The sequence below is a fragment of the Peromyscus leucopus genome, chromosome 6 (assembly GCF_004664715.2).
Source record: "Peromyscus leucopus breed LL Stock chromosome 6, UCI_PerLeu_2.1, whole genome shotgun sequence".
NCBI classification, from domain to species: Eukaryota; Metazoa; Chordata; class Mammalia; order Rodentia; family Cricetidae; genus Peromyscus; species Peromyscus leucopus.
In genome coordinates this window covers 130,721,261-130,747,266 of record NC_051068.1, presented here as the reverse complement: position 1 = coordinate 130,747,266, position 26,006 = coordinate 130,721,261, and the positions used below count along the sequence as shown (strand labels likewise).

The 26,006-nt window shown below is 38.2% G+C and overlaps 1 pseudogene; it reads left to right on the top strand.

The window, feature by feature from the left end:
- Positions 1 to 14,207: 14,207 nt before the first annotated feature.
- Positions 14,208 to 15,824, top strand: LOC114707620 (annotated as a pseudogene).
- The last annotated feature ends 10,182 nt before the right edge of the window (positions 15,825 to 26,006 follow it).

Genomic DNA, 26,006 nt, shown 5'->3' with positions numbered 1-26,006 from the left:
AGAAAATGTTTCAGAGTCTAAGAAGGTATTTTAAGGTATGTATAGTAATCTGAGAACATGAACAAACTGACTTAAGGTATCAAGTTATAGAGGTCTGAGAATATAAAGACTGGTTGTGAGGATATGATAAAGTATTTTGAAGTGTGTGGATGCAGGTTGTAAAGGTCTAAAAAGATAGCTAAAGATATAAGAAAACACTTCAAAAATTTCTCTCTATATGCTATTTTCATACTAAGACTTCAAAAGTTCAGAGTTTTAACATTAACAAATGGAGTTCTGATAAGCTATTAATCTAGCTCTGGTTAAGCACTGACTACTATTGTCATAGTCACAAGTTTAAGATTTAAAATTCCCTTTGGTTTCCACTAAGGATGGACTTAGAGATGTTTCTCATTGGGCTAAAGAGAGCTCTGTGCAATCTATATCTGACTCTGTGGACAGAGGAAAAATGTTTTTTTACTTTTTAACCCAAAGTTACAGCTTTTGCTAGTATTCAAAGTCATGTGTCTACTTCAGCTATTTCAAAGACATCACTTAACTGCCTTTTCCACAATGTGGATTTCAGTATAAACTGCAAGCAATGCAATTCACCTCACAGGTGACTGGATTTCAAATAAATACTGTCAATCAACAGCCTCTTTCTCCACCTGCCCATTTCTGAAGGGGTGGGAACTCTTTCCCTTTTCCCTGGTCAAGGACGCCCCTCCCACAGCTCCCAGGACTGTAGACCTGGAAATTCCAAATATACACCTAACTTTTAACTTCACCTTCTGTTCCTAATATGTATTTGTTTTGTCTCAAATCTGAGACAAAAGGCTGATTGCCTATTTAACATATCAAAGCTGAACCTGGCTGCCAGGTTCTCCCAGCATCCCTCAGTCACTACTTGTTATAGGCAGGGTATGGCTTACATACCACCCCCTAAATTTTAAATGGATTTGTGTTATCCTTCTCCCCATGGCTCCCCTTGGGCCTCAAGTCCAGCCTCATCTTTGAAGCATATGGAATGATTCTGATTTCTATGTGGATTTATAGACCTTACATGGTCAAATGGCTATGATTAAGTCATACTAAACTACAATAACTCCAAAGATTTATAAATTCCCTGAATTCCTTTGTGACAAAAAAATCAACAACAATAAAAACAAACAAATCCTTTTGGTCATTTATTCTCAATTTGGGCATCATTCTAGCTGTTGCACTTATTCTTATCCTTTGCCTCCAAGTCACTTTCCAATGACTGAAAAGCCCTATTAGATCTCTTTGACATAATTTCCAAACCTCTAAATTAAAAAAAATTAGCCGGGCGGTGGTGGCGCACGCCTTTAATCCCAGCACTCGGGAGGCAGAGGCAGGCGGATCTCTGTGAGTTCGAGGCCAGCCTGGACTACCAAGTGAGTTCCAGGAAAGGCGCAAAGCTACACAGAGAAACCCTGTCTCAAAAAACCAAAAAAAAAAAAAAAAAAAAAAAAAAAAATTAAAAAGAAAGATTAAATTAATTTTTAAAAAGACCACAAAAAGGCCATTGCTGCTTGACAAAGTTCCAGCATTTGACAATGCAGAGCACACTTCTCCAGCACTTTTTTACTTAACTTTTTAATGATTCTTACTATGTGTTATGGGAGTTAACCCCTGAGGCCTAAAGCCCAATGCCCTTTGGAAGATTGATGTCACCCACATATGCCAATTCAGATGACAAAAATATGTTTTTATTGCAATAGACAATTATTCCCACATCATATGGGCCACTGCTCAAATGGGAGAAAGCTCTGAGAAATTTATATACCATATGTTCTCCTCATTTGCCATTATTGGATTACCACAACAAATCAAAACCTAATGTTCAGTTGGCAATGAACATTCTTAATGTATATTAAAAACACAAAATACTCTCCAGTGTTCTCCATTGACATACACCACAACTGATCCCCCCCCCTTGTTGGCAAATTGACAGGATCCCCTTGATGGGAGCACAAAGGGACCTGATGCCTTCCTCACAATGGGAAGGGACTTTGTTTGTATGTTCCCACCAGATCAGCCTCAGCATATCTGGATACCAGCAAGAAATGTTTGACACCTCCCTGTTCTCAAAGAATATAACCAGCCTATCACTGATGGGCAAGGGAAGGAGGAAACCCAGAAGGAGACACCCAAAACTGAAGAACCAGATCACCTGGCAGGACATTAATAACCTAGTGGCAGCTACCCAAGGCATGTGCCCTCCTCAAGCCTCCCTCTCTGCTATTTTAATGGCAGCCTTTGTTGTGTTACAGGCCTGTTCCACCACTGCTTAATCCCTTTAATTCTCTCCTCAACACTCACCATTGGCTTTTTTTTTGTTTTGGAAACCTACAAGGGGTGTGGGAGCCCATTCTTGGGTTTCTCGTGGCTTTACACAGCAGGTCCGAATAGATGATGATCAGGACCACGGGCTTGAGTGCAGGTGTCTGAGATGGTCTGCACTTGGCTGTGCTGGGGGAGGAGGTCTTTTGCTCCACCCTTTGGCATCTCTATAAAAACCCTGGGGCAGAGAGAGTCTGGGCCCATTGGAATAGGTTCCAGGCCCTCTCAAGGCTATCCTTTATTTTCTATCTGTAGAATCCACAAGATTCTCCACAATAAATCCTTCTATCTAATATTTCCTGCTGCTCACACTCAAGAAAACTCTGGGGAGCTGTGGGGTTGGTGGGTAAAATGCTCCACAGAATGGCACCATGAACAAGGACTAAAGAAAAAAGAAAAAAAAGGGACTAAAGAAAAAAAGGGGGAACAAAAAAGGGGGGACTAAAGACAAATGAACAGGGACTAAAGACAAAGTAATAGGGACTGAAGATAAAGGAAAATAATACTTTTATTACAGAGTTTTTGGTGAAAGTGATGAGTCAGCCCTGCCAGTGGAAAGGCATGCCAGTGTTATGGGAAAAATATATATAATTGAGAGGCAGGGGTTTTATCCTCGAGAGAAAAGGAAAGCGGACTGGAAGGATGTCCGATGCTGCAGCGAAATTCTCTTCTGTCAAAATTTTCTATCTTCTATCCCTTTATCAATTTCTATCTGTGAAAAATAATTATAAGGTATCAGGTAGTAATATAGTGTAGGAAAAACTTATAAGTGTAAGATTGTGTAGGAAAAAATAAGGCAACTAGACAGAAAAACTTCAATTTTCTAACTTTGGGGGCTATGAATGCAAACTGGGGAAAAAATCTTTCTTTGGGCTTTATGGGTAGTAAAAAAGCTCTTCTTTGAGCTTATGGGGAAGAAAAAGTTTCCTATGGAAGCTTTTGTCCTGGGGACAGCTGAAATGCTAAGTCCAAGCAGCAGGAGAAAGTAATTTCTCCCTGAGGCAAAAATGGGGGTGTAAGAAGTCAAAGTTTAAAGTTGAAGTTTTGGGAAAAGTTGGTCTTTCTCCTGGGGGGAAAAATCTTTCTCTTAAACTAAAAGCTTTTCTTGGAAAATTTGGGGGAAAAAATCTCTCTAAAAAGCTTTAATCTTTCTCAAAAGCTCTCAAGTGTAAAACTAAAGCCTTTAACTTTCTCTCTCAGAAGGACAAAAATTAGAATCACCTGAAGATATTAGTATGGGGACCACCTGTGATTAGCTCTAAGGGAAAACAACAAACTTAAGACAGCAAAACCTCTCTAAGTTCTTTCAAGCTTTAAAAATCCTCCCTGCAATGCAGGAGGCAGGGACACATTCCTAAAAACCTCTTCTAAGCTGTCTCTTCAAGCTAGTAAAAGACAGTGGGTCAGAGTACCCTGAGGGAGAGTGTGGGTGAGAGCTACAGAGAGCCCAAAAGGGCAGAAAACTTTGCCTAAGAAAAGCAGAAAAACCAAGCTTTTCAGTTACAGCCAAGCTGAGGCATCAAGGGTTTTGTTTGAGTGAGCATTTCAGAATGAAAAGGTGCTCCTAATCATCCTAATGCAAAGATCCTCTGAAGCAATGCAAACTGTTAGCATTGTATCCTCCCTTGTGACCAAAAACCCAGAGGCGACTGGCCAGTGTCTCTGAGTTGGAGTGCATTTTGGGGATACTAGGGTTCCTGCGTTGTAAACTTCCTGGAGCACAGAGCTGAGGCAGGAAGGTACAGAACCCAGGGGAAGATTGCTAATGAACAAAGCTAAAGCCGGTGGGAACAGCACAGTTGTCCACTTTCCTACCAGGTTGATAGGTCCACAACTACAAAAAGAAATCTGAGAAAAAGCTTTCCTATTAGAGAAAGGACCTTTCTGGGAAAACAGTAAAGCTGAGCTGTGTCTTAAGCAGTCCTGCTGCCATGTCAGAAAGCTGTCTGGGGAAAGAGCCCAGCCAGGGCAGAACAGAACTATCCAGGAGTAAAGCTTTCTTTTCTGTCAGAGAAAGCATCTCTTTGAGAAAAGCTTTGTTTCAACTGACTCCCTGAGATGAGGGAGTGTAGCCTTGAGGGGTGATTGCCTCTGGCATAAGCTCTGTCCTTCAGCACCCAGACAAGCAAACCCAACCCACTGGGGGACTGGCAGGTGAAGGCCTGATGAGGCAAAACACCTGTCCTAATGGGAGTTTAGAGATGGTGAAAACTTCCCTCGCCAAGTTTGATTCATGAACACAAACCACAGACCCTGAAAACAGAAACGGACTAAAGCCCCTACCTTCAGTAGCAGGGAAAGCCGCCACTGTAGTGTCAGAAATTGTTTCTGGGGTAGAGGGGATAAACTGAGACCAAACTGGATACTGTCAAGGAGAAAGACTCTGAAGAAACAGAGGGGATAGATTCTTCCCCAGAAAATGCATGACCTGACAAAGCTGCTAGAGTATGAAGCAGATTCAGGGGTAGAAAAAAAAGCCCCTACCTCCAAAGGCAGCTAGCAGAGGAACAGAGCCACAGACAGATAGCTGAAGCTCTGCATCTGGAGGGGAAGGAACAAGCAAAATGAGAATAAAATCAGTGGGAGAAAAATCTCTCTGAAAGAGCTATAGAAAAGCTGTTGTACATGATCTTGTTTTTCACTGACTGGCTAAGACAAACACAAACCCTGAGGAAAGTTGCTATCAGAAATGCCAGCCTCAATGCGTGCTAACGAGGCAGGTGCAGTTCTGATTTGGGGGCCAGTGTCTGATGAAGGAGAAACACCTGTTAAAGCCAGTTGAGAGAATAGAAATCTCCCAATGTGCCATAGCTGAAAATGTAAAGTGCTTGTTCAAATTTCCCGTTGCAAAAGCAAAAAACTTTGTTCAAACCTCCTGGGCAAAAATTTGTAATCAAGTCTGGTAAAAAAGAAGTTAGAAGTTGACTCTCAGACCCAAAAAGAACTATGGGAAATGACTGATATAAGGGACTGATATAAGGGACTGATATTATTATGGACTGATATAAGGGAAATGCATTCTGGGAAAGGTAGTTTTTCCGCTAAAGATGGCGATATTGCCCTGAAACACTTTTGTCAGCTCAAAAATACGCTCATGGTAAACTTAAAATACAGCTTTTTAAAAAGAATAAGGAGGGAAATCATCAGAGAGTTTAAGTGTCAGTTCTAATGAAAAATTGAAAGGATATGGAACTAGGTGCTTCGCAGTTTGGGGCTCCATTGGTAAAATGCCTTATTTACCCTAAAAGCTGTGCAAAGTTTTTATGGTAGTTGGATGACAAAAAGCTACCTTTAAGAGCAAACAAGTCACTTTAAACTCCTTGGGAAAGCAGTTTATACACTGAATGTTGTCTTAGATATGAAGAAACTTATGTTGAAATTTAAAAAGTTCTTTGCTTTTTGAACAAACTGCCTGCAAAGAGTAATTCCTTTGCAAATCTAATAAGGAGACAAGGAAACAGGGATTCAAAAAAGAAATGACTGCTTTATAGATGGGAAACAAACTTCAGAAAATCGAGCTTTCTTACAAAAGAGTTGCTTTACCTGAAAGTTCCTTATAAGAAACCAATGCTAAATATCACAGCTGCTAATAACATCAGGAGTTAAAGCTAATGAAATGAAAATACTAAATCCTGAAAATGCTTTTTCTCAAAGTAAGCTAATGAAGGATATATTTCACGAAAGAACATCTATGTTCTTGACTCCTTTGAATAGTAACAGTTTTGGTGAAAATATTGGAACTAATAAGTCAAAATGTTTCAACAAAGTCAAGATGATATTCCACAAAAGAAAGCTGCCATGCTTTGTGGGCCATATTAGAGCTCACTCCAATCTTCCTGGTCCTTTAGTTGAGGGTAATGCAATGGCTGAGCATTATCCCAAGTGGAAATGGCTCAACAGTCACATGATCTTCAACAAAATAGCAAAAGTTTAAGATGAAAAGATCCCTGCTTGGGATTATGGAAGGGTCACAATCCTGTGTAAATATGGGATCGAGGACATGTTTGTGTTTTTTCACAAGAGAAGAATGAAGCTCGATGGTTACCAGAGCGTCTGGTAAGGAGCGTGGAACTAAGGAAGGGTCAGCTCCAATGACTTTCCTATAAAGGAACCAGAATGAAAGTGGCTCGATTAGTTTTGTCACTGGTTAATGCAAACAGTGAGAAAATAGAGTTCAGAGCTGTGCTGCTTTTGGCTTTACTAGCTTATTTAGAAAAATACTTTATAACACCTAATAGCTGTGCAGTATTTGGCAAAGAGCTTTACAGCAGCTAAATATGGTAATTTCACCCTCAGTGTAAAGTGAAGTTTTTCGGTAGAACGAACCAAAAATACTGCTGTAATAGAAATGTTTGTCTGAATTGAAGCACTTAGGGGAGCTACTATGAATTTGGGTGAAGGGACAGCCTCTAGTTAAAAAATGTTTACCATGGACAGTACATCTCTGCGGGTTCAGAAAGGCCGAGAGAACTCCGCAGCTTTGGGGTGTGGCTTTGTCCGGAGAATGTTACAGTCCCCTAGCAACAAGTGTCACAACTCTATAATGACAACACTCACTAAATCCCAGTGCTTTATAACAAAGCTGACTCTAAACTCTAAACTTTAGAAATGATGTACGTACTTCCTGTCTAGTTAAGAGAATCTTTCTAATAGAGATGGTGATAATAATTAAGAGTAAGAAGTAGAAAGACGAAAATAAGATGTGTGAGTTTGTAAAAATTCTGTCTTGTTAGATCTGTGTTAAGAAATCTTTAGGTGTTTGCTAAGTTAGATATATGCTAATGGTAGCCTATATAAGTTTGTAAAATAGATCTATAGAGTTCCATTAAGAATATAAGCTTGCAAGAAGTATCTAAGGTCGTCTTAAGACATGTAGTAATAAGCTTGTAAAGATACTAGTTGTAAATGTAAGTTTAAATAAGAAATAAGGTAAGAAGTATATAAGAAGTAAATAAATATATTTGCTAAAGTATTTCTATAGTTTTCTTAAGAAGTATAAATAAGTAGACGTTAATACATTGTATATGAGTTTGTAAAAACGTGTAAATGTTGAATGTGAGTCTAAATGCTTTGCAAGGCAAAAAATTTTATATATGAGTTTGTAAAGTGTAAATGTTAACTATGAGTCTATTAATGTATATGGTGAAAGAACCTGAGACACAGAGGAAGTGTCCTAGTAGACAGCAAAGTAGTCAGTTTGAGCAATTTTCAAAAGTTCCAGAAGCTGCTAAGAAGCTAAGAATGGCAGATGCCAGAACCAGCACAACAAGGAATCCGCAGCTGAGATCCATGGAAAACTGACACAACACAGAAAAACCTGAGCTAACATCAAACACGGTGCGGTTTAGAATACTACTGTACCTAAAAAGGTCTCTGGCTTGAGAATAAAAATTCAGAAACACTGGTTTGAACAGAAATTGTTAACTGCAAAAAATTTTGGTTGAAAAACGTCTCTTCATATTTGGAAGTAAAAGTCTGATACCAGAATTTACTTTTTTGAACTTTTTGAACTTAAAATGAGATAAAATTACAAAAAGATTTTGGTTATGGATTTATCATATTTTGAAGGCTAGTACCAGAATTTATCATTTGAATTTTAAGACTTAAGAAGTGAAATAAACAATAGAGATTTCATTGCAATGGGACAATTTTGAGTAATGACCTAGGAACAGTTTTCTGGAATTGGGTTAAAAATGGAACTGTAAAGATGAAGAAATTTATTTCTACCTACAATCAAGATGCAGTTTTATGTATGCATATATGCCTTATTAACTGGTGATTCATGAATTGTTTTGTGGAACTGTCTATGTAAAAATGGAATTACTTATGGAACTGGTTTTGTGTTACAAATGGAACTGTTTAAACAGAAGTTTGGGTTTTATAACTAGGCTTGAGATTTTGCTTAAAATTATAAAGAAAAGGGAGAGTTAATATTCCTTAGTCTATTTAATTTAATTTTTTTTCTTTGAGTGGATTAATGTCATATTTTGTTAGTAAGAAATGCAAATGGGGTATACTAAAAGACTACTTTTAAAGTATGTAAAGAGTTATTAAGAAACTGCTTTTGGATGTTTTGCTAAAAGTTTTCAAAGTGTTAATGGTTAGATTGAAAATATTGCTTTTCAATATGTGTCTGTAGGAATTGTATAAGTTTGGGTTCCTCTAACTAGGTCTAAGTTTTTGTTTAAAAAATTTTAAAGAAAAGGAGGAGTTATGAGATTGAATTATGTTCACAGAAACCTATTGATATTAATGCACCCTGGTTTTATGGAGTTAAGGAAATGTTTAAGTTTGATGTGAATACATTGAAGTTTTTCCTATGTTCTGTTAAAAAGAAAATTCAAATAATTGAGTTAAAGTTGTAAGATGGAGAAAATTGTTAAGTATATATAGCACCATATATGCTAATTCAAATGGTTCTGTTAAGAGTTTGCTTTGAGTTGTAAGATTGAGAGAATTGTGACAATGTATAGCAATATTTATGTTAACCTGTTAATGGTAATGATGAAGCTAAGGGATTCTTTAAGTTTGTAGTCGCCTTAAGAGTTTTTGGTTTAGAAAGAAAAAAAAAGAAAAGAAGAGTTTTTGGTTTAGAAAGGGCTTGAGGCAGCTAAGACTGCTGTAGTCACCTTGGCCCTAATTCAAAAGAGAAATGTCATCTATATCATCCTCTACATCCATACTGGGAGGTGTAACAGCTATGGAGATTGCTGTAAGCCATTAATAGTTATTTTTTTAAGAAGGGGGGACCTGTGGGAGCCCATTCTTGTGTTCCTCGTGGCTTTACTCAGCAGGTCCAAATAGAGGATGATCAGGACCACGGACCTGAGTGCAGGTGTCTGAGATGGTTAACTCTTGGCTTTGCTGGGGGAGGAGGTCTTTTGCTCCACCCTTTGGTGCTGTGGGATGTTCTGTATGTCCTGTGGGAGCCCTTCTTGGGTTCTTTGTGGCGTTACCCAGCAGGTCCGCATAGAGGATGATTAGGACCATGGGCCTGAGTGCAGGTGTCTGAGATGGTCTGCACTTGGCTGTGCTGGGGGATGGTCTGTATGTCAAGTTGTTCTGATTGATCAATAAATAAAACCTGATCGGCTGTGGCTAGGCAGGAAGGATAGGCGGGACTAACAGAGAGGAGAAATAAAAGGACAGGAAGGCAGAAGGACTGACTGCCAGATGCCGCCATGACCAGCAGCATGTGAAGATGCCGGTATGCCACCAGCCACATGGCAAGGTATAGATTTATGGAAATGGACTAATTTAAGCTATAAGCACAGTTAGCAAGAAGCCTGCCATGGCCATACAGTTTGTAAGCAATATAAGTCTCTGTGTTTACTTGGTTGGGTCTGAGCGGCTGTGGGACTGGCGGGTGACAAAGATTTGTCCTGACTGTGGGCAAGGCAGGAAAACTCTAGCAACACTTTGGCACCTCTATAAAAACCCTGGGGCAGAGACAGTCCGGGGCCGTTGGAGTAGGTTCCAGGCCCTCTCAAGGCTATCCTTTATTTTCTATCTGTAGAATCCACAAGATTCTCCACAATAAATCCTTCTATCTAATATTTCCTGCTGCTTGCACTCAAGAAAACTCTGGGGAGCTGTGGGGTTAGTGGGTAAAACTCCCCACAGAGGGGAAGAAACAGGTAACTGGGGCTGCAGAATGCCCCAACCAATGATGTCAAAGTTCTATTTCTAAACATATCTAACCTAACTTCAGCACTGTAACACCCCACCCCTTTCTCTGCTTCCTCTATCAAAGAAAGTGACACAGGGGAGGCTGTCTGCCTCATGAACCAGGATTATTACATCTCTTGTTACTGTTCATGCAAAATTGAACTCAGTTCCCATAGAAATAGCCTATTTCAAAACATAGATAACCATCTTACCATTATTATAGATGACCCCTGGAATGAAAAATGGAAAAGAAGAGTAATAGGCAAACTTTATCCCACTGATCATGCTACATATCCTTCTGCTGATACTCATATTTCTCTTCAGCTGTTGCAGGCCTCTCAATCCAGGTTAACCCATAAAAAAATCGTAATCTGGAAACACAACTGAAAAGCATTGCTCAGTCCACCCTGTCCTGGCTGCAGTATCTCCAATATTCTGCTGCCCTGCTGCCTCTTTTATCCTACTCTAATGTCTCTTGATGTTTCCTTTATGTTCCCTTTTGCATCCCCTCTTAGATGCCGTATATGTTAATGCTACTTTGGATGGTTACTTCTCAGATGCCAGGTCTCTCCTTGAATCAACCCTATAGAAGATACCCCTCTTTGAGGGACACCTACCTCTATATCTTCTGGGAGCCATAGGAACATCATATGACTGCTGTGTGATGAACACCACTGTCTCTAGCCACAGATGTGTCAACCCTCGGGTATTCTTCTCAATTGGGGGACTATTAGCCCCTGTGCCAACTTAACCTCATAGATGTTTTATTCTTGTTATAATTATTCCCAATGTATATCTATATGAAGAAGATAAAGTGACTATCCTTTTCCACAACTCCACAAGATGAAAAAGAGAAAATTTCATCCCTTTGCTAGTCATATTGGGGCTTACCCTCTTACTGGGAACAGGGAAATGGCTGGAGTGACATTGGTACAGAATCACCACCTAACTAGGGACTTCAAAGACAAACTAGATCAAGCCATGGTAACCACCACAGGCAGCAAAACTTGGAGAGGGAAATGTCTGCTATCATGGGCAAGGAAGGGAGAGCCTGTGTAAAACAGTAATTAACAAGGTGATTCCACATAGTGTATCTGGTAATTAAAAGAGATTTACTTCAGGAGTAACTTACAACCAATAAGGGGTCAATTACAGGATCTGAGAGAGAAGAGGTACAGTCCAGTGTAGTTCTCTGGAGCACTTTGACTTGGTCTACAATCCAACCTCTAGGACCATGAGGAGCTAAGAGAGCAAGCACATATGCATCTCAGGTCTTAAGGGGTCTCTTCACAGCCACACCTCAAGGGAAGGTCATAGGCAGGTGTGGCAGTTATTTGTTGCCACACTAGAGGCAGTGCTTTGAGGTCAAAGCTGGAACAGCTACCCACTACATCTCCCCCTTCTGTCTAAATAAGAAAGTTCTAACCTAATACAAAATTATATACAACAGGAATGATTATCATATATTGTCCAGAAAGAATAAGGGATAATGATCTAGACAAGATGGAACTACAACCAATAAGAACAACATCAAACAAGAGACATATACTAAAATCCAGAGAAGTCTGGAGCATAGGTAAATGGCACATTACAGAGATCATTCCAAAAGATGTCATATCCTGAGGAACCTGAATCTAATATTTAATATTTTCCACCTAAGATACAAGAAGATTGTAACTATAACTGTTAGTCTTCAATCCCATCAAAGACCTGAGAAGTAGTATAATAATACCTGAGAAATGGGAGGACACAAGTAACTTTCTGGGGTCTTGCAAGAGTACACAGAGACAGCTGGCAGCCTGGACAATCACTTACAGTTTCTTAATATCATTGGTGCATTCAAATTGGCTATAGGCCTAGAGTATCTGTAGGAGCATTTTCAGACGCAGGTATTTTGAAAGCCTATCTTACCCTGTCTTGGTAGAGTTCAATAGTCACTTTTTCTTGTGTCCTGCTCATTCAGAAGGGACAGTATTCATACTGTCAGTAGTCAAGGCAAGGGCAGTTCTTTGCCCAGCAGGCCATTTTGTACCAAGAAGAAGACAAACTTCCAAATGGAAATGTCTCAGAAGCCCGAGATTCTCTCAGAATTAGATCGGTGCTGCCAGGAGTAATTGTATCTCATGTCAATGGAATTCTAAGTTGCCATATTCTATAGGTCTATGAAGTGTTTAAAGATTACCTAACCATCTGATATATGTTTCTGTAAGTCTGGAGAAACTAACTAATGTAACTATAGAAATGACAAACATGAGTGACAATAGCTCAGTAAGTCTTCTCTACTAAAATAACTTAAGAACTAAGGCTTCACATTAACAAGATAAACAGTCTGTAAGCAGATGTACCATATAAGGATAATGACTTCAAAATTGTAACAATACACAAAATAGCTTAAACAGAGGTAGGAATGTATATATAGTACAATATGCAATATGACAATAACCATAAATATGTATCAATATACAAAATATCCTAAATAGAGGTAGAACATACATACAGTATGATATTTTTACATTTGTATCAATATACAAAATATTTCAAACAGGAGTAGGAATATGTGTACAATACAACAAACACAGTTTTGTATTTGTATCAATATACAAATTATCTTAAATAGGAATATAAGAATTGTTCCTTGAGTTTTTTTCTCCAGCTCCTGCCAGGCCCACAGTCAGGACAAATCTCTCTCACCCACTAGTCCCCAACCAAGTAAACACGCAGAGATTTACATTGTTTACAAACTGTATGGCCTCAGCAGGCTTCTTTTTATCTAATTCTTATATCTTAAATGAACTCATATCTATTAGTCTATAAGTTGCCATGTGGCTCATGGCTTATTGGTACCTTACATCTCACTTTTCATGGTGGCAGCTGGCAGTGTCTCTCCACTTCCACCTTCCACTTCCCAGAATTCTCCTCTCTCCTTGTCCTGCCTATACTTCCTGCCTGGCTACTGGCCAATCAGTGTTTTATTTATTAACCAATCATAGCAACATATTTAATGTACAGAACATCCCACAGCAAAGAATAGTTTACATTTGTTCTATATGTAATAATCCATATCAGTGCAAATTATCTAAGGCTAATATTTTACTCAATTAGTTTACTAGTACATACAATAATCTACCTTAATATCCTATTCCTATCCATTTCCCTTTTTCTTTTCTAAAAAAGAATACTGAATCCAAATTTTGTTGTTCTACCCTCGACCTTTCAACCATCCATTCATAACCCTGAGAAAAATAAAACATTTGGGAGAGAGGTGTCATTTTTTTATAATTACTTCCTACCATTTAGGGGGTGATGGTATCTCTGTGGGGTCCTGTAAGAAAGCTTAGGTTTTTAGGTCTCAATAGGGCTAGCCATGGAGTCTGCAGCCAGTCTCAGAAATGGATAAGATTATCTGAGATTCTGGATAGAAGTGTATTATGATGGACCATCTCATCTTACAACTAACCTGAAGACTTTTCAGTTAGAAACTGATCATTGAGTAATGTTCTTAGGTACCATGGCATCATTTTGGACTGGGTAGAGTTGTTGTTGTGGGAGCCCATCTTCCTTCTGGAGACCTCAGAGTTTGGTATTGGAAAAAACTTATTTTTTACTGTGGAAAACTTAAACATTATTAATATCAAAATGGAAAGTTTGGGTTTAGAGATGACATGACATGTTAGAAAGGATTCTTAGAAATCAAGAATAAGCATGGAGAGAAATAGAATCTTGACAACAGTGGTCCCTTTTTATTGGTTTTCTTTTGTCCCACATCAGGTGGCTCTTTTGATATAAGACAGAATATCTTAATTTTTTTTTCAGCAATATGCTTGGGTTTAGAGAAGGAAGGAGCCAAATTCCAACTCCAAAGCTAGCTTGATATGTAATTGAATCAGAACCATAATTTTCTAGAGTTAAAGAGATATAGATGTTAAGCAGTGAGATTTTACCCTGTGTAGATTGGTACCAATAGATTCTTTCAGTGCCTGGGGAGCATCGTTGAGGTTGTGACCAGGGCCATGAGCTGGGATGGAGAGGCAGACAGAAGCCCATCATCCTACTCCGGCAGGAGAGCCCTAATAACTCCATCAGGGTCCTGAGGAGGTGGCACTGGGTGGGAACCGCTCTGGGGAACAAGCCATACCTGCATGGGTTGGAGCCTATGATTCTTGTTGAAATCTGTTATTCTATTTTTTTTAACACTTATGAATAAGCATGTATCTTCAAAACTATCTACCATAAAGCTAAAACAAACCATCAACCCCATACTTTTATATTTAATACATTTTATACTATCACTTTATACTATTTTAACATACATTCAATTTTACTTTTTATCTGAGTCAAGACAAGAAAAATCAAACCAAATTAAAGCAAAGCCTGTCAATTCAAAACCAGATTCTGCATACAGATCTACTAAGAGCTTGGACAGTTTGGCTTCAGTATTGGATCATGGCTGTGACACACTTGATAAAGTCTTTATGTATGCAAAAATAAATTTAAGGACAAAAGGCTATTGGGAACATAAAATTTTGAATGAGCAAGATAAATTTAACCAAATGGAAAAATTTTTTAAAAGATTGTTGTGGGACACTATAATTTTCTTTCCTATGAAGACGTCTTCATTTGAGCCCTTGACTTTGGAAATGGGTTGCAGATATTGGGCCAGAAACCTAAGACCAACATTGCCATCTTCTGTGAGTCCAGGGCTGAGTGGATGATTGCTGCACAGGTGTGTTTCATGAATAACTTCCAGCTTGTTACACTGTATGCTACCCTGGGAGGTCTAGCCACTGTTCATGGACTTAATGAGACAGAGATGACCAACACCATTAATACTAAAGAACTCTTGCAAACAAAGCTGAAGGATAAAGTCTCTTTAGTCCCACATCTGTGATATATCACAACTGTTGACTGGAAGCCTCCAACCTGGTCTTAGTGCCCCAAGGGCATGATTGTACACACCATGGCTGTAGCACAGGCCAACATGGAAAACAAAGCTCACAACAAACCATTACCCTCAGACATTGAAGTAAACATGTATACAAATGGGTCTACAGGAATTCCAAAAGGATTAATGATCTCCCACAGCAACATCATTGCTGCTATAACTGGGATGGCTAGAAGAATTCCAAGTTTGGGAGAAGAAGATGTATACATTGATTATTTGCCCCTGGTTCATGATCTAGAATTAAATGCCAAGCTACTGTGTCTTTGTCATGGATGCTGAATGAGCTACTTTTCACTATAGACTTTAGCAGATCCGTCTTCAAAAATAATAATAAAAAAAGGAAGCAAAGGAGACACATCCATTTTGAAGCCAACATTCATGGCAGCAGTTCTGGAAATCATGGATCAGATCTACAAAAATGTCATGAAAAAAGTGAATGAAATGAATAGTTTTCAATGAAACTTGTTTATTTTGGCCTTTAATTATAAGATGGAACAGATTTCAAAAGAGTATAGTATTCCACTGTGTGGCCATTTTGTTTTCCGGAATGTTTGAAGGCTGCTGGGTGGAAATATTCATTTTTTTATTGTGTGGTGGTGTCCCACTTTCTGCAATGACACAGTGATTCATGAATATCTGTTTCTGCTGTTCCATTGGCCAGGGGTATGAACTCATGGAATCAACTGGGGCTGGAACAATTACAGAAATGTTGAACTACAATACTGGCATAGTGGGGGCACCATTAGTTTGCCGTGAAATCAAATTAAAAAACTGAGAGGGAAGTGGCTATTTTAATACTGATAAACCACATCCCAGAGGTGAAACTCTTATTGGTGGCCAAAATGTGACAATGAGGTACATTCCAGTGTAGTTCTCAGGAGCACTCTGACTTGGTCTGTAATCCAGCCTACAGGACTATGAGGAGCTAAGAAAGCAAGCACATATGCATCTGAGGTCTTAAGGGGTCTCTTCTTGGCCACACCCCAGGAGCAGGTCATAGGCAAGTATGGCAGTTACTTGTTACCACACTAGAGGCAGTGCTTTGAGGTCAAAGCTGGGACAGATACCCACGATACTTGTGTCATTCTGGGCAAGGAATGTTGTTTTTATGTTAATGAGTATGAGCTGGTAAAACAAAGTATACCAATACTCAAAAATCTCCAGTAGGACCTGCAGGCATGCTATATCTCCAATACCCCATGCTTTGGTATTCAAATCCTCTAATCATTTGGTTCCTTACCCTTCCTGGCCTCATCCTAAACATTGGGACCCTGCTTGTCCTAGCCCTCTGCCTTATTCAATTCCAACACTGACAGATAAGGAACATTATCAGAATTATTACTAATCAGGTTCTGCTCCAATACCAGACCCTCAGACAAATGGAGAACAATAATCATGATGGTACCTCCAACTTATTAAAAAAATACAGGGGGGGGGCAGGAGTTGTGGAGATTTCCTGAATCTAAGAATGGATCAAAGCATGCCTAAAACCCAGATTTTTTTTATCCTGAGAGTGGCAAGAGTTTGGTTGCTCCCCTAACTTGATTGGGTGCCACCACACTCCAGAATATATACTTCCCTGGGCATGGATGTGCTCTAGTGTATGTAGCAACTTATAAGCTCATGCATCTCCAAGGCTACCAGCACTGATTGCTATTTATCTGACTGCTGAAACATCCCAGGCTGGACTTGTTTTATGGTGGTATTTTATTTGTACTGAAATGCGATTTTAATTGTATGTTAATAAATAAAGATGCCTGGGGGTCAGAGGTATTAGAGCCATAGCAAGAGCGTGGCAGTGGTGGTGCATGCCTTTAATCCCAGCACTTGGTAGGCAGAGCTAGGTAAGTCTCTGTGTGTTCAGGGATACAGCCAGCATTGGAGACATAAGCCTTTAAGACCTGGAAGGCTGTACTTACAGGCAGTGACGAGGCAGTCATGTGTTTGGGTTTACAACCAATGGGAAGGCAGAACAGAAAGACTATATAAAGAGAAACACACAGAAAGTAGGTTTCTTTCAGAGAGGTAGGACCACCGCAGGAGGAAGGGTAAGGATTTAGCTCTGAGCTCTGACATCTTGGCTTTCTCTTTTACATTGGTTCTGTGTTTCTTATTTAATAAGATGATTGGTTACATCTACGTTTGGCACCCAACATGACAAGAATCCATTAAAAACTGCTTGGCTTGGTGGCAGGTCCGGTTTCCCGCAAAGGCGGCCGGATCCCTAGCCCAGGCCCAGGTCCACTTGGCCTCAGGTCAGACTAACTGTAAGCTACTTGCTTAAAGCCAGTGTTACAAACAACACAGCCTGCCCTGCCAAACAGGGCCCCTGCCTGTAAAGCCAATGCACATGGTCAGAGCTTAAGGAAGCCAGACCCAAGCCTTGACTTGGCTCAAGTGGGAACACGTGGCTGGATTTAAGCTTTAGCAGGCTATGCTTTCTTGTGTTCTCTCTCTCTCTCTCTCTCTCTCTCTCTCTCTCTCTCTCTCTGGAATCACACCATGGACAATAGGTGGTTGTTCTGAAATTCCCTCAGATTTCTACTGTTCTACACAGATGTGGTAAGTCACAACATACCAGAGATTTTAAAGGAAACTATTTAAAAGATAAATTTTTTCCACATTAAAAAAAAAGGTTTATGTGTACATTGGAAGAAAATTGGGTTTTGTTTGAAATTTTAGGCAGTCAGACAATGGAACAACTATAGGAGAAGATTAATATTGATTGAATTATGCAGTTTATTACTATGCTTATCTTCACTTACTATTTAAAAAGATAGTCAATTTAAGTGCCAGGATGACAGCTTTAGAAAAAATTGTTAAACCTGTAAAATTTCAGACAGAAGGAATTAACAGTGAAGTTGTTTCAAGTTTGGATCATAAGGTTACAGAAAGAAAGCCTATTTTCACACAGTCACCCTTAATTTATACTGTAACCGTACAGCAGTTGCCTTATCAAATGACTACACAAAATATTTGGGCTCCAATTGAAATGTTGGATTTACAAAGGTTTAAGGAGGCAATAGTACCTTACGGCATGCATTCGCCATATGTAAAGCAAATGTTAAACTCTTGGTCAACATATAATAGGATTGTACCACAGGACTGGTGGGAGCTGGCAAAGCTGTTCTTGAACCCAGTCAAAGGCTTCAGTGGCTAACTTGGTTCAAGGATGAGGCTAAAAACATAAAAAAATGGAGGAATAAAGGAATACAAGTCAGCCAGGATCAGCCTATTGGAGAAGGCCAATATGCTTCAGCACAAACACAATATTTATTTGATGTCCAAACCCTAATTTTGTATTGAATGGCAGCCTTGAATGTATGGGACAGAGTTGAGGAACCAAGAAAAAACTGAGCCATTTACAAAGGTTATGCAGGCCCAAAAGAATATTTCACAGATTTTTTTTTTTACAAGGACTGGCTTCAGCAGTAAAGAGAATGGTTCCAGATTCAGAAGCTAGTAAGATAATAATTGAATTTTTGGCCTTTGAGAATGCCAATGCAGCATACAGAAGAATAATCAGTCTGTTAAAGGCAAGATATGCAACTTTGGAAGATTGGATTAGAGACATGGTTAATGTTGCGGCTCATGATCATGGTGATATGTGGGTAGGAGAAGCAATTTCAAAAGGTTTGAGGAATTTTAGATGTTTTGGATGTAAAATGCAAGGACATTAGAAAAGTAACTGTAAAGAGGTCATTTATAGAAACAATGTTTCTTCAAGGAACAATGGCAACAGAATGCCCCTTCCTTCTGGAGTATGCAGAAGTTGTGGTAAGGGAAAACACTGGACCAATGAATGTAGATCAACAAAGGACATATAGGGTAATCATTTGCCTCAGTCTTGGCCTTCAACTTGGCCTCTTCAGGAGGTAAACGTTCAACTGTTAGGAATTGGGACATTATCTCAGGTGAAACAGAGTGCAAGATGGCTCGAATGCAGAGGTCCAGAAGGACAGAGAGGAAAATTAAAACCATATGTGGCTAACATAGCTATGAAACTGTGGGGTTGAGACTTGTTGCAACAATGGAATACTCAGATTAACATCCCTCCAATCTCAGAAACAAATCATAAACTAGCACATGTTTCTGAGAGAAATATTAGAAGGCATTATGCTGAGTATTATACAAAAAGAGGGCACAACAACTGATGATCTCCAAAAGACACCAACAGCTCTACCTTTAAAATGGTTAACAGACAAGTCTGTATGGGTCCAGCAATGACCTTTAAAACAGAGAAACTCCAGGCTTTAGAAGAGCTGGTAGAAGAACAGTTAAATGCTCAACATATTGAAGAATCAACCAGCCCTTGGAATTCTCCTCTATTTGTTATTAAAAAGAAATCTGGTAAATGGAGAATGGTAACAGACCTTAGAGCAATTAACCAAGTAATTCAGCCAATGTGCTCTCTACAATCTGGAATGCCTTTGCCTACTCAGTTACCAAAAGGATGGCCTCTCATAGTTATTGATTTAAAAGACTGTTTCTTTTCAATACCCTTACAAGAAAAAGACAGAAAAATATTCGCTTTCACAGTGTCTATTTATAATAATTCTCAACCGGTTAAAAAATTTCAATGGAGGGTTCTTGCACAGGGAATGTTGAATAGCCCAACTCTGTGTCAAAATTTCGTACAACAGCCATTGGAAGTGATACATAAAAATTTTCCTAAATGTATAATTTATCATTATATGGATGATATTTTACTAGCTGACTCAAATGCAGATACTTTAGAAATAATGTTTGAAGAAGTAAAGAAAATTTTGCCTTGCTAGGGATTACAAATTGCTCCTGAAAAGATACAAAGAGGAGCCGGGCGGTGGTGGCGCACGCCTTTAATCCCAGCACTCGGGAGGCAGAGCCAGGCGGATCTCTGTGAGTTCGAGGCCAGCCTGGGCTACCAAGTGAGTTCCAGGAAAGGAGCAAAGCTACACAGATAAACCCTGTCTTGAAAAAAACAAAAAACAAAAAACAACAAAAAAAAAAAACAAAAAAAAAAGATACAAAGAGGAAATTCTATTAAGTATTTAGGATATAAAATAGAGCTACAAAAAATTAGACCCCAAAAAGTGCAAATTCAGAGAGATAGACTACAGTCTCTTAATGAATTTCAAAGATTATTTGGAGATATTTCTCATCTAAGAACTATTGTTGGAGTAAAAAATGATGAACTGAATAATTTGATCAAAATTTTAGAAAATGACAAGGACTTAAATAGTTCAAGAGAACTATCACCTAAACCTGAGAAAGAATTGGCCTTGTTAGAAAAGAAAGTTCATGAAGGGCATGTGGATCGTATTGATCCAATGCTGGATTGCATTTTGGTTATTTTACCTTCTAGGCATTCTCCTACTGGAATATTAATGCAGAGGGAAGATATTATATTGGAATGGATATTTTTACCAAATAAACCAAATAAAAAATTAAAAATTTATGTGGAAAAAATCTCTGACTTGATTTGGAAAGGAAAATTGAGATTTGTCAATTAGCAGGAATAGACCCAGCAGAAATTGTCATACCTTTAACTTAGGAGGACATTGAAAAATTATGGACAGAAAGTGAACCTTGGCAAAGAGCTTGCAGTAATTTTTGGGAGAAATAAACAGCAAATATCCCAAAAGCAATAGAATTGATCTTATAAAAAGAGCTGATTGGATCTTGCCTTGAATTGTATGGGAAAAACACAATCTGGAGTTCATACATTTTATACAGATGCCAACAAACAAGGAAAGGCAGGTTACCAATCAGAAAATTTAAGTAAAGTGGTTCAAAGTCCTTATAATTCATTTCAAAAATCAGAATTGTATGCTATTCTGTTGGTATTAATGGATTTGTCAGAACCTCTCAACATAGAAACTGACTCTCAGTATGTTGAAAGAGTAGTATTACATATTGAGACTGTAGAATTTATCCCTGATGCTTCAGAATTAACTTCACTATTTATTCAATTACAAGATACAATAAGGAAAAGGAGTCATCCTTTATATATAACTCACATTCGATCCCATACTGGTCTGCCAGCCCCTCTAGCACAAGGCAATGATGAGATTGATAAATTATTGATAGCAAATGTGCTGGAGGCCTCAGAATTTCATAAAAAACATCATGTCAATAGTAAAGGATTAAAAAAGGATTTTTCCCTAACCTGGCAATAAGCCAAAGAGGTAGTAAAGAAATGTCCTACTTGTTCCTTCTACAATCAAACGCCATTACAAGCAGGATGTAACCCAAAGGGTACTCAGAAAATGAAATCTGGCTGATGGACGTGTTTCACTTTGCAGAATTTGGAAAATTGAAATATGTACACCACACTATCGATACTTATTCAGGATTTCAATGGGCAACTGCTTTGAGTTCTGAAAAAGCTGATTCTATAATCACTCATTTACTAAAAGTTATGGCCATCATGGGTATACCTGCACAAATCAAAACTGACAATGCTCCATCATATGTCTCTGTTAAAATGAAACAGTTTTTTGCTTATTACAGTATAAAGCATATTACAGGTATACCACATAATCCTACAGGTCAAGCAGTTATAGAAAGATCAAACAGAACTCTAAAGGATATGTTAAATAAACAGAAAGGGGTAACAAAAACCCCAAGAAATAAACTGCATAATGCTCTATTAACTTTGAATTTTCTCAATGCCAATGAGATAGGAACAACAGCTGCAGAGAGACATTGGGTAATAGAAAAAACTACAGAATTAAATCAGCCTATATACTTTAAGGATGTGCTGACCTCAGAATGAAAACCAGGATATGTATTATGTTGGGGACGAGGTTTTGCTTTTGTTTCTACAGGAGAAGATAAGCTGTGGGTACCATCAAAATTGATAAAGGTTCAATTTGAACAAGAGAAACCTCTTAATTAGAGGAGGTGATAGTTCATCAACCAGTATGAACATCCAATTTAAACTAACTTGTACCAGTAACACATGGCTTTTCATTTAATCAGATAATAACTTGCAAAAAAGGAACATCCCCAAAATTAGTCTTGGGGAAACTTTTTTTTTTCTTTTAGGAGAATGAAGGTTAAGGAATCTGAAGAACACTGCACAAATGAGACAACTGAAGAAAGGGGACCAATCATCTATCCCAGGAAACAGGGTGAAACAGCGTATGAGTATATATTATCTAAAAATTTTTATGTCTTCCTAAATTTTTGTTTCTGCTTGTCTCTAAAGATTTAACCCTATTGGTCTTCTAATAGTCCCAGTTCAATTAAAATTTAAAGCTGACTTTGCAGTTGGAGAATGGCTCTCTCCTTCTTTAAACTCAAGCATGTTGTTAAAAGGAAAATGCAAACTCCCTGTATCATGCCAGAATAAAAGAGCCATCTTCTGCTATGGGACAGGATAAAAGCCAAATTAATTAAGGGACTATTCTATTACTAATCTCAACTCTTTGATTCTATTCTGATTCTTTAAACTTTTCTTAAAGTATGAATTTTATATCAAAATTTACATGCTTAAAATATATATATATATATATATATATATATATATATATATATATATTAAACTTTGTTAAGATATGAATGGTCATATAGAGTACTAACTAATTCTAGAAAAAAGGCTTCAATTAGCTGCATATATACATCTTTGTGTTCGAGTCTCTTATCAGTTTTCTGCAAGAAATCATGGCCAGGCCTAACATCAACTGAAGTCTCCAGAAAGAAGATGGGGCCCCACAACAACAACAATTTCACGTGGACAATAATAATATCATTAAGCTGACAAACATCATCTACAGATCAGCTTTGAACCACAAGTATAAAGATAACTTTGCTCATACCCAGCAGGAAGAAATTTTAAGAATACAATGCCCACATTCCCAAAGAGGTGGTGTGGGGCAGGTGGTATTTTGGTCTTTTTAATCGGTTTTCAGTCTGGGATAATTTTCATTGTTTAGAGGGGTTGGTTTCAAGCTGTTGTCAAGGGTTAGGAAAAAGGCTAAGCAAAGGAGATTAAATTTAAAGTTCTTGTTTAAAAAAAAGAAAGAAAGAAAGAAAAGAAAAGAAAAAAGATAATTTCTAGTTTTAAATACTTTACATTGGATTGGATTATTTTATGTTGTATAAAAATTTGAAATTGATATTGTTAGAAAATGCTATATGTATATTTTTAATTGTATTTATACCATTCATTTAACAATGTAATGCAATTTTCTGATCTTTGAATGCTATTATTACCAACTATTAGGATATAAAGAAATGAAAGTTAGTAGTTAGACATTAGAATAGAACTTGTAGTCATATTAGATATGTTTTAAAAATTGAGCAGAAATATTTTAGATAGACAGGTCATCTTCAAACCCTTCAGAGATTTACAGAATATGGCATTTAAAATGTTTTAATAACTTAGGAATTTTTCTTTTTTGAGACATGTCGGCTCCTGGCAGTACCAATCTACTTCAGAGAAAATATGGGCATTGAAGAAACTGCATATGGAGTTAACTTTCATTGTGGCAAAAGTTAGCCACTGGACAACAAAATATCCTCTAATTGACTGCTGACAACCAGGACAAAATCGACAGACAGAACGTGAAAAAAAGGACTACCAATTCTTGCCAAAACAAGTGTTGTTGTGGCTTTATCAAAAGGCATCTTCTGAGGACAGGACAATATGGCACCATCCCTGAAGTGGCCTTTTGCAATCCAGAAAAGGTACAGTGCCCCTTTCTTCGAAGGCAGCTGAACAGGCAGAGGGCCGATGGCTTCTGTTGTGCAATGGAACAGCAGCTGAAACAGTTATTCTTGAAGAATAACTAAGCTCACGCCTCTAAATGGTAGACTGGCATTTAGTAGAGTGATGTGGAGAAGAAGGGGATGCTGAGATGAAGCCATATATACACAGCCAAGAAGAATGGACAGCTGAATTAAAAAACTGTCAACAATTTCCAGAATTTAAAATCCTGAATCGTGACATGACACTAGTGGAATTCAGGTGTTTCTGGTACATGGACTGCTCTCACCCAATGTGAGAGTGAACTGTTGACTTTGTGTACATCCTACTTCACAAATGAGTCTGTCAGATATGCTAAGCCTGTAGGCTGAAGATGATGCCCAACACTGCAGAAAAACCTCAGGTGACTGTCTAGGCAGCTGGCTGTTTCTGTCAACTCACAATTTTTTTTGAAGTTTCTTGCATGCACTTCCTGTTTTTATTTTTGTTAGCTAATATTATTTCCTTCTTGGGTCTCTGAGGGAGTTGAAGATTAGTTAGTTATAGTTGAAGATTAATTATGATAGAAAGTGAGTTAGATACATTTTGGACTTACCAAAATAGGATAGATAATGGAATTATTTTCTCTGATTTGTCAAATACAAATCGACTAGACATTGTTTAGGTATTTATTACCTGTATATATTGTATATAGTTATTGTACTTTTATATATAGTTTTTCTTTTGTTAGTCATAACCTTTTGCTTTTTTTTCTTTTTATTAAAATAGAAAAGGGGAAATATGGTAGTATTTTATTTGTACTGAAATGTGATTTTAATTGTATGTTAATATATAAAGTTGCCCCAGGGTTAGAGCTATTAGAGCCATACCAAGAGTGTGTTGGTGGTGGTGCATTCCTTTAATCCCAGCACTTGGTAGGCAGTACTAGGTAAGTCTCTGTGTGTTCAGGGATAAAGCCAGCATTAGAGACATATGCTTTTAAGACCTAGAGGCCTGTACTTACAGGCAGTGATGAGGCAGTCATGTGTTTGGGTTTACAACCAATGAGAAGGCAGAACAGAAAGACTATATTAAAGACAAACACCCAGGAATTAGCTCTCTTTTGGAGAGGTAGGACCGCCACAGGAGGAAGGGTAAGGTTTTAGCTCTGATCTCTGATCTCTTGGCTTTCTCTTTTACATTGGTTCTTTGTTTCTTATTTAATAAGACGGTTGGTTAAATCTACATTTCTTCCTTCTCTATATGACCTTATAAGGTTTCTTCCACTGACCCCTGCTGCTCTGAAGTATGCAGATGAAGAACCCTCGGTTTTCTTGCTCCAACCAAAACATACCACCTGTGGTGGTTTAAAAGAAAATGACCAGCAAGTTGAGTGGCACTATCAGGAGGTGTAGTCTTGTTGAAGGAAGTTTGCCACCCTGAGAGCAGGATTAGAGTTCTCTTGCTAAAGATTCCCTCAGTATGACACAGACAACTTACTCTTATCTTCTGATAAAGATGTAGCCAGTACCATGTCTGCCTACACCTTGCCATGTTCCTTACAATGGTGATAATGGACTGAACCACTGAAACTCTAAGCAACCACCCAATTAAATATTTTCCTTTATAAAAGTTGTCATAGTCATGGTGTCTTTTCACAGCAATAGAAACACTAAGACAGAAATTGGTACCAGGGACTGGGATGTTGCTGTGATCGAACTGACTATGTTTTTGTTTGAAGGACGATGGGACTATGGATTAGAAAAGAAGTGGAATGCTTTAAGCACTGCCTAAAGGGCCATAACAGTAGGAGCATGGAAGACAGTGAGGTTAAGCATTATTTAAACTGTGGGGGGCTGGATCAATATGTTTCAGACAAGAATTTTAGTATGCTTCCTAGAAATATTTCTTGTGATATTTTGGTAAGCAATGTGCCTACTTTTTGCCCTTTTCCAAAGAGTCTGACTGAGGCAAAAGTGAAGAGATTTGGATTAATTCCATTGGCAGAGGAAATACCAAAACAGCTTAGTATAGGCTCTATCATGTGGTTATTAGTGTTAACTCTGATGCAGATTTAAAATGAAAAGGAGCAAGCTGAGCAAATAAAAATACAGAATGTACAGATTAATAAAGGGTCAAGAGGAAGTGGAATAGAGCTAAATTCTGTGATCAAAGAGATAGACAGATTAAGAAATAGAATAAAGGGAGTGGTGACCTCAGGACCTTAGCAAGATACCAACCAGCTAAGTTTTCAACTTGTGAAAAGGAATTTAAGAAAAGCTTAGATTCAGGTGTAGTGGTGCATACCTTTAATCCCAGCACTCAGAAGGCAGAAGTTAGGAGATCATTGAGTTTGAAATCAGCCTGCTGTATAGGGAATGT